Consider the following 13,053-nt stretch of genomic DNA (forward strand, 5'->3'; position numbering starts at 1 on the left):
CTTTAAAACAGAATTTATTCCTGTGATGCAAAGCTGAATTTTTATCAGCTGTTACTCCAGTCTTAAGTGTCACATGATCCTTCAGAAATCATTCTAATATGCTGATTTATTATTAGAATGATCAATGTTGGATAATATCAACAGTTGTGCTGCCAAATAATTTTTGGAACCTCTGAATTTTTTTCCAGGATTCTTTCATGAATAACAAGTTTTAAAAGTACAGTGTTTATTCAAAATATATATTTTATATAACAATGTAAATTATTTATTATTAACTTTTAATAATTTTTTAATTATTAACTTAATACATCCTTGGTGAATAAAAGTATTAATTTCTTAAAAAAATGTACTGACCCCACATTTTTGAACGGTAGTGTGTGTATATATATATATATATATATATATATATATATATATATATATGTATATAAAATGTGTGTGGCTGTGGTCATCATTCGTGTGTGAATTGTCGTAATTATTTTCTACACTTTCTTGCAAGATACTTTTCTTTTCCCACGTGAGTCAGTCCGCGTCAGTCGTGCTCTTTAACCAATCAGATGTGACCTCGCCATTTCAACCAATCATAACCCGCCAGGAGCGCAGCCTAAATCCTGTTTACATGAAATAAACCTGCAAGTCCGAGATGCGTATCAAAGAACGAAACAATCCAAGATCAGGACAAATCCACAACAATCAAATCCAGCTAACTGAGTTAGCGACGTACGAAGAACGGACCCCAGAGCACGAGTTTAGCATAAGGCTCGTTACATGTAAACGAAACTGATTGTTCAAAGTGATTTAAAGCTAAAAGATTACGTTTGCTTGCGCAAACTCATCCGGGACTTTTCACAGATTTCCCCTTGCAGCTTTTGCGTATACTACGGAAGAGCGCGTTCATATGTAACGAGTCAAATGCTAAACTCAAGTGCTCATGACAGAAGGACGTGGCTGTGTATCAAAGGTAAAAAATTATATAAATACTGTCCAGCTTCTTGCAAAAACCGATCATTTCGTGTCTTAGGACATCAATGTATCGTAGGGCTGGGCGATATGGCCTAAAAATAAAATCCCCGATTTTTTCACAAAAATCTGATTTACGATTTAAATCGATTTTTTCACCCCTACTTCTTTTAGCATGTAAAGAAACCCCAGCTTTTCCACAATATATATGGGCACCATATATTTTGCAAATATACATTGCAACTGCATCAGTGATCGCTTTCCACCAGGCCCCATTCTTATCATACCAGACACAGTAAATGTTTGTAAGACAAATAAATATGAGATGGGAGGAAAATATATATTGCCATGCTTTTCTCTTGCACTTATATCGTATACAAAAATATACAATTTTAAACACAGAAATATTAAATGATTTAAAAAACTGAAACGATCTGCCAGCAGGTGGTGGTAAGACACTGATTTAATTACTGAATCATTTCATTCATTTGATTCGTTTGAACGGATGGTTCATTCAAGAATAAAGCAAGCGACTCTTTATGAATGGAAAATGGAATCATTTCACTAGATTCGTTTAAAAACGCACGTTCATTCATAAACTAAATACCACTGTGTTTGAGTGGAGATGCGCAGCGGCTCAGCTGTGACTTGTTTCAGATTACTTCTGACAACGAAATAGAGCAAAATCAGGCAATAGTGTTATAGTCCGACTCTAGAGCCCTGATATGCAAATAATTCGCCATTGTCTTCATCTCAAAACGCGTTGTTTTCCGTTCTGAATACATACATACATACATACATACATATATTTAAAAAAATCGCGATACCTCGATTTAATAAAAAAATTAAATCGTCTCAAAACGTAAATTCGAATTAATCGAAAAAATCGAAAGAATCGCCCAGCCCTAATGTATCGTCATGAGCCGCAGGGTGTAATTTGGATTTGTCTGTGCATGTTTTTGGTTACTTTTAAAGGTCTGGTGCAAATCTATGTCCATTATTTGGCTGACAGACTGCACCGGTTTTCGTTAAAAATAGGGATGCTCATTTCGGTTAATTTTCCTGACCGACAACCGCTGCTCGTTATCCGAACATTAACCGTTAACTGATAAAATTTGAATAATAAATTAGTTTAAAATAAAAATAGAATGCACGAGTATCTGTGATGATACATTAAAAATACAAGCAAATGTTTTATTTTAACGTGCAAACAGCAGCATACAGTGCAACATAAAAAACTGTATTGACATATAACTTAAATTATCACGCATCAGCAGCGGTTCTGAGAACAGAGAAAATCTGAATGAAAAAAAAGAATAATATAAATAGGCCTACACTAAATATGTATAAATTAAATAACTACCTAATTAAGATGACAAAACTAAAACACACTGAATCCTTTTATGCGCTTTGAAGAACTGTACCGGTCTTATTCTTCTCGTCGGACATAAAAATATATAGCAGGCCAGCCAATACCTCAGTGTGCCTAGTTTTTAACATGTCCACATGCTGTACGGATAGGCAGGACCGCTGCCTGTTAACTCTTAGATCCGCGAAAAAAACACCATCACAAAAACCCTTTCAATTTGCGGTTCGGGACTTCCATCCACTGTCATATGCGTGAGGAGAAGCGCGTGTTTTACAGCGTTCAGCAATAGCCAATCACAGACATGTATGTTGATTTGATTATCACTGTGGCCAATCAGAGGAGGCTATGTTACAATCCACTCACCAACCAAAGTGCCGGTTTCAGTTTTGCTGAAACTACACTTTCACGAACTCTCTTATTAAAACAAAGAAAGTGTTGGCATTATATAAATAAGAGATTAATTGTGCAGTGTAAAGGTTATTTTATTACTTTTTAATAACTTTATGAGATTGCGATGAACTACTCTAAGATGAGTGATAGCTTTCCAGTGATTGTAACGGGAGCGCCTATTGCGCACTTTCTAGACTATAATTCATTCAGAATTTGAATACATTCACTCACGGATTCACTCTCTAATAACCCAATATCGCCTCTTGCCATTGAGTTGCATATACTACATCTGTTTACTAAGTAAAGGTGAAGCGAAATATGTCTGTACAGCCACACTGCACGTGTCGACACGCGCGCGTGAGTAAACAGATAACTTACAAATAGCATTATTTCTTTCACCATGCAGCAAACGTTAAAAAAAAAAAAGAATAGAAAAAAACCCTTTTAAACCGTTTAACTGATAGTAATAATCGGTTAAAATTCTTACTGTCGGTTAACGGTTAAACGGTCAATATGAGCATCCCTAGTTAAAAATCTTCGTCGCTCTGACTACGTCACCTTCTTCGTTGCTCTGATTGGTTGAAGCCCTATCCTATTGCGTGGAGAGGGAGTTTGAAAGACAACCATTTATCCCACCCCTCCGGTTGAGCCCTGTCTATGGAGAGTTCCCAGACCCTACATTTATGAGGGTCTGGCTTGTCAGGCTATGATTATAGGTTTCTGAGTCGGCTAATCCTGTCCAAACAGATCCAGTGCTGAAATAATTCACATACCATGGTATCTTTTCATGGACACTGTAAAGACACCATACTATGTTATTACAAGTAAAATCATGTTTAGCTAATTGTCATTCCAGCAATAGAGTGTTTTCACAACGTGTCTTCAATCAGCCATATTTGTGGCACTGAACCAAATGAAACTCGTGTATTTTCCTGATTATTGTCATGTTCAATTAGTGTCATATACTAATCGGTCAGACCGGGAAAAACATTTGGAGTACTATAGACTGCCAAAAGTTATAACAAATCAAGAAGAAGAGTCAAAAAACTGTCTGAGGTACAAAAGGTGTTTGTGGTTTGCCAAAAACTAAACCAGAATTTCCAGGGCCAGAATTTTTTTTGTGTTTGTTCGTATCATGTCCGGTCAGGTAGGTAAAATATTAGGCTAATATCTTAATTAGTGCTGCTCGTATGTATCTTAACCACCTATTATCTTTGGTTTGTCAAAATATTGCGCCCTTTCCTGCTTACTAAGTCCTTCTCCATATGATTTAGAGGCTTCCAAATATTTTTTTCCGTGGTTTAGACAGCATAAATTAGCAGAACAATGTATTCAGTGGTACATTAACACACAATCAATGCTTTTGTTTACATCAGAGTATCACCAATAGGGCAGCGCACCCCAGGGCAACTGACCAAATTGTGACACTAGTGTGCAAAATGTAGTTGTACTAGGGCTGCATGACAAATTACAGAGAATTGCCGATTTTTTTGGTGTAGACCCATATGCTGCAATATCACATTTGTGATGTCTGGGCATGTTTTAAAGAAAATGTGTTTGTTTTTAGATCCTATCCAGTTCTAACACAATGTTACTGTAAGTTATCAACACTGCTGGTTTTGCACCAAATGAATTGACCAATTGTATGTTTGTATGTAATTGTAATTGTATGTTATGTTTGTAAGCTCTTCCTAAAATGCCTCATATAGGAACTGTAGGTAACTTTCACTTGTGCTTCGAGCCGACTTTAAGGGTTGATAGCTTTCTTATTAGATGCATTGTAAAGGCTTTTATGACAGCAATTGTCAAACCAGTGAAAAGAGCTTATTGTCACAAGCATGTGCAGGCTCAGATACGTTTTACTATGCCTGGACTTTATATCTAACCTGAAGATGCCTAAAATGCCTTTTACACTTACCAAATCAAAACGGTTTCAACTGAGACTGACTGCATTATGTTTTGTCATTTTATGACTCTTTGTAAAACTCATGCAAACACAGTCAAGCATATAAAGCTCCATCACCACTGGTCTCATGCACAGGACACTGACAAAGAAGACCCACAAGCATGCAGCACAACTGGCTTGCCAACACACGTGCCACAAACGCGTCTCACTATAACAAGCCAAAACAATGCATTTCTGTTATGGTTGGTTTTTAAAGAATTTTGTATCCTGTTTAAAATAAAGAATAATCGTTCCTGGCCGCTGTGGTGTCTGGTAGCCCTGCCTTTATTGATAGCCAACTTTTGCGGAAGCGTTGTTGTTAAACGCGTAGACTGCAAGACATGTAGCTTTTGGTTTTGAAAACCAAACTGCCTTTAGAACATTATTCGAGTCTGTTTGTATCTTAACGCCCATAAGCAATACATGCATGCTCGAATATAAGACTGCGGCCTAGCACTGTTGCATTTGCACATAATCTAATATCAAGAAATCGCGGAATAAATGTCTCTTACCAGTTTAAACCTCGGTGTTTAGTCCAGATACGTCGACTGTGAGATTTAGGTTGAAACGCACTCAGTACTTAGACAGAAAATGAACTACTTGGGTTTGTTTAATTTCTGACAGTAAACGAGGAGAGCTCATTCTGTTGATGTTGTACCGCAGACGCACGCACGCGCAGAGCACAGGGGGGAGGAGGCAAGCGTGCGTGATTGCGTCTTCAATGTGTGTGAGATCAAAGCACATCATGTGGCTGCCCTCAGGCACATACATTACACAGAACCGGTTTGGAAAGGTGATTGCTTGCAGTGTTTTATGCACATTATTGAAAGTATTTTCTTGTAGAAAACAAAATAGCACTGAGTCAAGCCATAACAACAGGTTAACATTTTTATTCAGTAGGCTAGTGCAATAAAACAATTGCCAGGCTATTAAATATTTATTTTGTTAATCTATTTGCATTCCACACGTTGTGTTGTAATAATACAGTCATTCATTTATTCAAATACGTAATCTGTCCTCATGTATATGCAAAACAGTTAAATAAATCTCCCTCCACACAAAATACTCATGTCAATATCTTGTATTATTTAAATATTATTATAATAATTGTAGCTAAATTCCACACACATACGTCATTGTTCAAAAGTTTCTGGTAAGTAATATTTATGAAAAATAAATTAATATTTTATTTACACATTAAAACTGAAAAAGTAACTTTTTGTCATCCTATAACATTTCCAAAAACACAAATAAATTAAATTAAAATGTGAAGTAGTTGTAAAAGCTTCAATAGTTTAAAACAGAAATCAAATGTAATATAGATAGATAGATGATAGATGATAGATAGATAGATAGATAGATAGATAGATAGATAGATAGATAGATAGATAGATAGATAGATAGATAGATAGATCTAGAAGAAAGTAATACTTTATTGAGCAAAGACACTGTAAAGTCACTTTTTATATCATCCTACAACATTTACAGAAACTCAAATAAATTAAATGTAAAAAATATTGAAATATCAAACAAATGCATTTAAAAAAAATGTCTTCATCAAAAAATCCTGAAAAAAACATTAAGCCGTTTTCAAAATTAATAATAACAAGAAATGCATCTTGAGCATCAAATCAGTGTATTTGAATTTTTTTCTGAAGGATCATGACTGGAGCAATGGCTATTGAAAATTAAGCTCTGCCATCACAAGAATAAATTACATTTTAATATAAAAAACAGTTTTATATTGCAATTATATTTAACGATATTACTATTTTTTTTATTGTATTTTTCATCAGATAAGGCCAGATTTGACCTTGGTGAGCATAAGAGACTTTAAAGCTATTTTTCCTAAATATTCATTAACAAAATAATACATTTGTGTTTTTTCGCATTGTCTTCTTATTGTGTTTTTGATTTCCAGTGGCGGTTTTTTCAGCCTTTCTCTCTTCACCTGTACCCTGGCAAAGAGTATAGAAGTACCCCAGGGTGTCTGTCCAAGAGGGCGGGTGTTGTTTGTCTGAATGACCGCTCGGCTGCCCAATCAGAGCGCAGACACCAATGCGCACGGGTGCGCGCCGGAAGAGCGCTGCAGTAGCAGCAGCAGCAGCAGCAGCAGCACACGGGACCGAAATGGCGTAGCGCGCAGTCCATCGCCGCAGCAGCGCAGCGGGGCCAGGCTCAGCGAACATCTCCGAGCCTGGCCCGTTGTACTCCAACCGCCGAGTATGATGGAGATGACTTTTAGTTCCAGTTCACTCGCTTCGAAACCAGCACGAGATCACCGAAGACGGTAAGTGCACGATAAGTGTTGACATGTACTCCAGCCGCTTGTCTTTGTCTAATCTTTGTGTTGCAGTTTCGCATTCCAGCACTTGCGTCACTCGGTAGATGGTCATGCATTGTGCAGGAGTGGAGATGCACATTATTTGATTGTGTATTAATATACATTTTCATAGTTCTTTTAAGCACTTTGTCCTTTCTATTTACAAGTACTCTAGAACTAAGAACTATATTGTTAAATGAGAATGTAGATCTTAATGAACCTGCTTTGTCTTATCACAACAGTGCCCTTCATATGTCATATCAAGGAAAAGAAAGGAATAGCCCGGAAAGGAACTCATGACCAGGTAGGTCAGTTTGTGCAAAAAAAATAAGACAAGATACTTCCTTGTAGGGCTGGGTATTGACACTGATTTTACAAATTGATTCAGATTCACCATCTCTTGTTTCAATTCTGATTTTAGTTAATTTGGATATATGTCATGTACAGTACATGATATAGATTACCCTTTTCCCCCAAAATCTCTCTCAGCTACTACTGTAAACTATGCAGTCCAAACTTTTTTTAACTGAAGTGCTATTTATTTTTAGCTATAGAGGGTTTGCACTTACGTTACAATTTGGTCAGTTGCCCCTATGCACAGCTTTATTGGCGATACTCGGACGTAAACAACAGCATTACAGGGTTAATGTACTACTGAATATGTTGTTTTGTTCATTTCTGCTGTCTAAACCATGTCAACCAAAAAAATGTGTGGAAGCTGCCAAATTATATAGAGAAGGACTTAGTAAGCAGAAAAAAGGATGCAATGTTTTGACAAACTAAAGTTAATAGGTGGTAAAGATATGTACTAGGCTAGCAGTATTAATTAAGATATAAGCCTAATTATATTTTACCTGCCTGAATGGAAATGATAAGAACAAGCACAAATGTTTTCAAGATTTTTGCCCTGGTAATCCTGGTTTAGTTTGGCCAGCCACAAACACCTTTTGTTCCTCAGACAGTTTTTTGCAGACTTCTCCTTGATTTGTTATAGCTTTTGACAGTCCATAGTACACCAAATGTTTTTTTTTTCCGGTCCAGCCGATTAGTACAGCCCAAAACATGACCATTTTCAGCAGCAGTAATCATCAAAATATGCAAGTTTCATTTAGTTCAGTGGCATTGTTTACTTTCAGTACCGCCAAAATGGCAGATTGATGACGCATAATGAAAACACACCATTGTCAACCCAGCCCTACCTCTTTGCTTTATCTGACCTGTTTCATATGCCCATTCTATGCAGATGAGACCGTCATGTCTATGTTCTTCAAACTGCTCTCCATCCCGATAAGTTGACCTTCCTCCAGCGTTGTTTCAGGGAAGTGTTTGTTCAGCATACCAACTGTCACTGGTCTATGAACATATCATCTCTGCACTTTGGAGATGACAACTGAAGTTGTTTTTATCCATAGAAATACTGTAAAACAATTGTGCCACAGTACAGAACCACTATATGGTCATATTTGTTAGAAATAAATCCAGTGATGTATTTATATGGTCGCAGATTGTGTTAAAAAAAAAGTGAAAATGGAAATATTGACAGCGCACTTGCTTTGCAGGTAAAACAAATGCACATTTAAAGACTAAATCATGCAAGCAAGATGAAACGGCTTCATTTAACAATTTTATTATCTGCAGATTAAGTGCCTAGACACGTCTCTTTTTAACAGCTCCTGTCTTTCAATTGTCTATTTCCATGGCTTAGCTTTAAACCTACAAGTAAAGCACTACTTAGTCATTTATTTAGTTTTGAAAATGGTTGAAAATGTAACTTCTGAGACAACAAACTGTAGACAGATAGCTGTTCTATTGATTCAGAACTCATATTGGTGCTTTCTCAAAACCATTAACCAAGCTTTCATGTTTTCTATGTACTTGTACTGACAAACCAAGACAGACAGTGGCACACTGACCCGAGCATAAGCTTTATAAATTCCACAGTTGAACCTTTCTAGTGGGGGTGGGGTGCTAATGAGATGCAGGACATAATGAAATATAATTATTTTACTACCTCAGAAGTTACCACAGCTCAGACCCACACAGCGAGCACTCAGATCAAACTATACTCGCATGCTTTTCTCACAGTGATGTAAATAGAGTCATTGTCTGTCAAATGGTTTGGAAATCAGTTAGAAGAGGAGTGAGCATGATTCTTTTTCGCTTCATGTACATTATTTTCTTAATAGGTTTGGGAATGTCATACAAATTGTGTAGAGACCTTACAGTTCACTGATTGGACAATGGCAGCCAAACTATTGAAATAATTCAATTTTTTAGCTATTTTTGAGAGAAGTTTCTTCAGCTCAGCAAGGCTGCATTTATTTGATCAAAAATACAGTAAAAACAGTAATATTTTGAAGTATTATTATGATTTAAAATAAATGTTTTCTATTTAAAATTTTTTAAACCTTTTAACTGTCACCCGTCCCCCTCAGAAGGACGCTTAAGTTTACTTCACTAAAGTAAATTAAATTCTATTCTAATAATGACAAACTATATCGTTGGAAAGGTATAAGATGCCTAAATAGATATTTTACCACTGTTTTTTGTTACAAATTATGTAGGAACAGTAATACATAAATTTATGACAAGAGTGCACCTCAAATAACTTCATAACAGGAGTTCTGACCTTTTTTTGTTTGTTTGTGTTTTAGAAATGATCATAAATTATATATAAATTGATACTTTTAAAATCTGACATTGCATTACCATCAAATTGGTACTTTTTCTAACATTTTCTCATTTTGATCATGAATCAGAACAATTTAAGTTTGGATAGTGCACTTTAAGGTTCAAAAATGGGGGTGACAGTTAAAGGGTTAAAATGTAATTTAGTCCTTATTTATTTTTTAACAGTCACATGATCTTTCATTATTGTTATTAATGTTGAAATAATTTTATGGAGACTTTTTTGTGAGATATTTTTAACAGAATTCTTTGATTAGTAGAAAGTTAATTGAACAATGTTTTTTTTAAATACATATTTTTTTTCTTTACTGTCACTTTTGATCAATTTAAGGCATTCTTGCTGAAAAAAAGTATGAATTTCTTTCTATTTTGAAATCATACTTCTCTTAACTTTTAAATTAACTTTTAAAAGGAAGCCTGTCACAGTTTCCATAAAAATATTAAGAAGCAAAACCTTTTTCAACATAGATAAAAATAAGAAATGTTTCTTGAGTGCCAAATCTCACATTAGATTGTGTCCTGAAGGATCATGTGAAAATTCAGTTTTGCTATTATGGGAATAAATTACATTTTATATATTAAATATAATATATTTTATATATTAAAATAGAAAACAGTTATTTGAAATTTAATATGATTTCACAATATTACTGTATTTCTAATTAATTAAATGTAGCCTTGCTGAGCATAAAAACTAAATTAAATAAATAATTATTCTAAAGGTTTGTCTGCCAGCATCTATTTGTCCTACATGTTTTCCAGGACATACAGAGTGAAATAAATGTGTCATATTCATCCAGTAACATTCTCATAGTTGTTATCCTCATTAGGCCTGACGAAAGGCAGTAGAATGGTTAAATGTTAGGTCCTGGTCACACTGTTTTTAAATAGTTTTTAGATAGTCAAAAATAGAATGTTTTAATGTATCATCTCAAATAGATCACGGCAAGTTGGTCTCTAGGTATCTGACACAGCCTGTGCTCGGTCCTCAGCTACAGTGCACTGTGAACATAGGAATTTAACTTCATCTGTGCAGAGAAAATGTACCCAGTTTTAGTTTTGTTTGTACAGTAGTTTCTATCATATGGAGTGGTAGAAATACGGTGTTTCGTGGGAGAACGAGTAGTGAGGCCTCAGTGTGGGAAATGTGCAATATTCGTTTCTTTCCTTTGTCTTGTTTTGAGATGAATATGTATATTGTACAAACAAGTGACAAGTTGTTCGCAAAAACAACAAAATCACCAATGTCTTCCATTAAATGATGTATAGTTTCATCCGCTTGCTTTAGGGTGGCGGGATTTGTAGTGCCAGCATAAACATGGCCATGCATGTACGGTAGCGATGCTTGCTGAGTTTAATAGTCGTAGTGACATTCAGTATATGCTATAATAAAGTCGTTTAGAGTATAAAATTAGGCAGATAAAGATTTAGTTAGTAACCACCATGGATGCAGCATCCACATCTTGGTCGATTTTGATTAAGAGGCGACTAGGCAAGTCATTTTCACTTCGTTTTAGTTTTTAATCGACAAACGCAGTTGTTTATTCACAAGTAATCACTATTAGTTAAGAATAATGTGTTGTAGCATGCTGAGGATTAGAAAAATGGCGGTTGGTGTTGACATGCGGCTAGCCATGTTGAAATACATATATATGTTTCATAAGCACTGTGTGAGTTTGTCCTAGTTTGTACTGTGCAAAATGAAGTTCTGAACCCAAAATAGTTGTCTCAGACAGTCCCTGACGGGCATAAAATTGGGCTTGGTGGCTTAGAAGATATTACAGGTGTTTAAGCTCATGCCTGTTTGAAGATAATTCCTTTTCATGGAAACAAAACAGACACGAAGGAGTATTCTCGTCCTGATTAGAAAGGGTAACCTAGAACTGTGTTTGTATTCATACCTCTAATATTGCATTCTCCATCAGGTAATGTTGTCTCAGACTAGAGCTGTGGGTAGTTTTTTTCCTAGTAGCAGAAACTCTAAAGTAACATGTAGTATATTAAGTGGCATAAAGCAATTATCAAAGCATTGTAATGTAGATAAATACCTCAATGACTGGAATGCAAACTATATTTTTAAATATACTCAAATATGCAAGCCATGATGTGTATTAAGTTCAAAGTTTAGAAGCAATAATCAGTTTATGCATGAATTATAGTGTGGGAATAGTTCAGTGGTGTTTGTGAAATAGAAATCTGTAGCATATTTGTGACAGTGGTAAGTGTTTGATCTAGAACATCCCATTGCTCATATTTCATAGTATAGAACAGCATCATTCATTGACACCAAATAAATATGTAAAAGTAGCACAGAGGGTTTGACTGGTGGAAGTAAGTTGATTGGTAGTAAATATATATATATATATATATATATATGCAGGGCTTACGCTCTATATTGACCGTGCATGTTTACATACAAACCATTGTGGAACGCACATAAGCTGTGTGTATTTACAGCTTATTTTCATTAAAAGCAATATGAGCAGTGTTCTGGTAGCAGTTTGTGACACTCTGATGATTCATTCAGTCTCAGTGAATCCTGGGTAAACAATTTACCACAATACATTCAAAAAACGGAAAAGATCCATTGGGATTTAACTAGTATTTTTATAATAAGAGTGCAAAAAAACATTGCTAATGCATGGTAGAAGTGGATACGAAATGTTTTGTGCTGCATGCAATAATAAAGCTTTGCTTGAACATATTTATGCAGAAATGTGATAAATCTATAAGTGGACCAATGTTGTGACTTTCTTTTCAAATGCATGAAATCCCAAAGGTTTATCGCTACTGTAAATTGTTCACAGATGTATTCATTAAAAGATGTTACTTTTTTTGGATTTGAATATTGTATTTTGAAAATGTCTGTGATTCAAGAGGCAAGATACAGTAAGTTTTAGCAAAAGCAACAATTGTGAATTTAAATGGAATAAGTTCTTATTCATGTTTAATGCAAATAGTGCAGAACATATGTTTATATGCTTTGCTGACCTGAATTGTGTTGCTGATTTTGCCTCTGAATGTGAAACTCTATGCTTAGTCTGATCTATGCACTACGGATGCGCCCCGCATGATTTTGTACAAAAAATATTAAATTTTAGCAATAAAAAAGCAGCATGGTGCCAATCATAAACATCTGTTGTGTTTTCTTTCGTTAGTAGTGTAAGAGATTAGTCATTTTTCCTTTAATAGTACAACAACATATAAATTGTTAGAAATGTTATACAATTCCTTTCTCTGCAGATAATGTAAATAAAGAAATACAATATGGTAACCAAGCTATATCCATAACCCAGTTGCAAAGTGAGGTGTTAACGTCCAGGTCTCTAATATACAGCAACCTGTATATTATGTTCATATCTACCTGCAATTTATATT

At 35.2% G+C, this 13,053-nt stretch overlaps 1 protein-coding gene and 1 long non-coding RNA gene across 2 annotated transcripts in view; one reads left to right on the top strand and one right to left on the bottom strand.

Annotated features, from left to right (window-relative positions):
* The window catches only part of tmem39b (transmembrane protein 39B), a 16,839-nt gene extending 11,518 nt beyond the window's left edge, over positions 1–5,321 (bottom strand). Inside the window, exon 1 of the mRNA XM_073833807.1 lies at positions 5,177–5,321. The gene's annotated coding sequence lies outside the window, so the exon portion shown is untranslated. The remainder of the gene's footprint in view (positions 1–5,176) is intronic.
* Positions 5,322–6,750: 1,429 nt separating this feature from the next.
* On the top strand, positions 6,751–12,808 carry LOC141325254 (uncharacterized). Its single transcript, XR_012353759.1, has 3 exons — positions 6,751–6,954; positions 7,230–7,291; positions 8,231–12,808. It is a non-coding gene; the product is annotated as an uncharacterized lncRNA (long non-coding RNA).
* The last annotated feature ends 245 nt before the right edge of the window (positions 12,809–13,053 follow it).

The sequence above is a fragment of the Garra rufa genome, chromosome 2 (assembly GCF_049309525.1).
Source record: "Garra rufa chromosome 2, GarRuf1.0, whole genome shotgun sequence".
Classification (NCBI taxonomy): domain Eukaryota; kingdom Metazoa; phylum Chordata; class Actinopteri; order Cypriniformes; family Cyprinidae; genus Garra; species Garra rufa.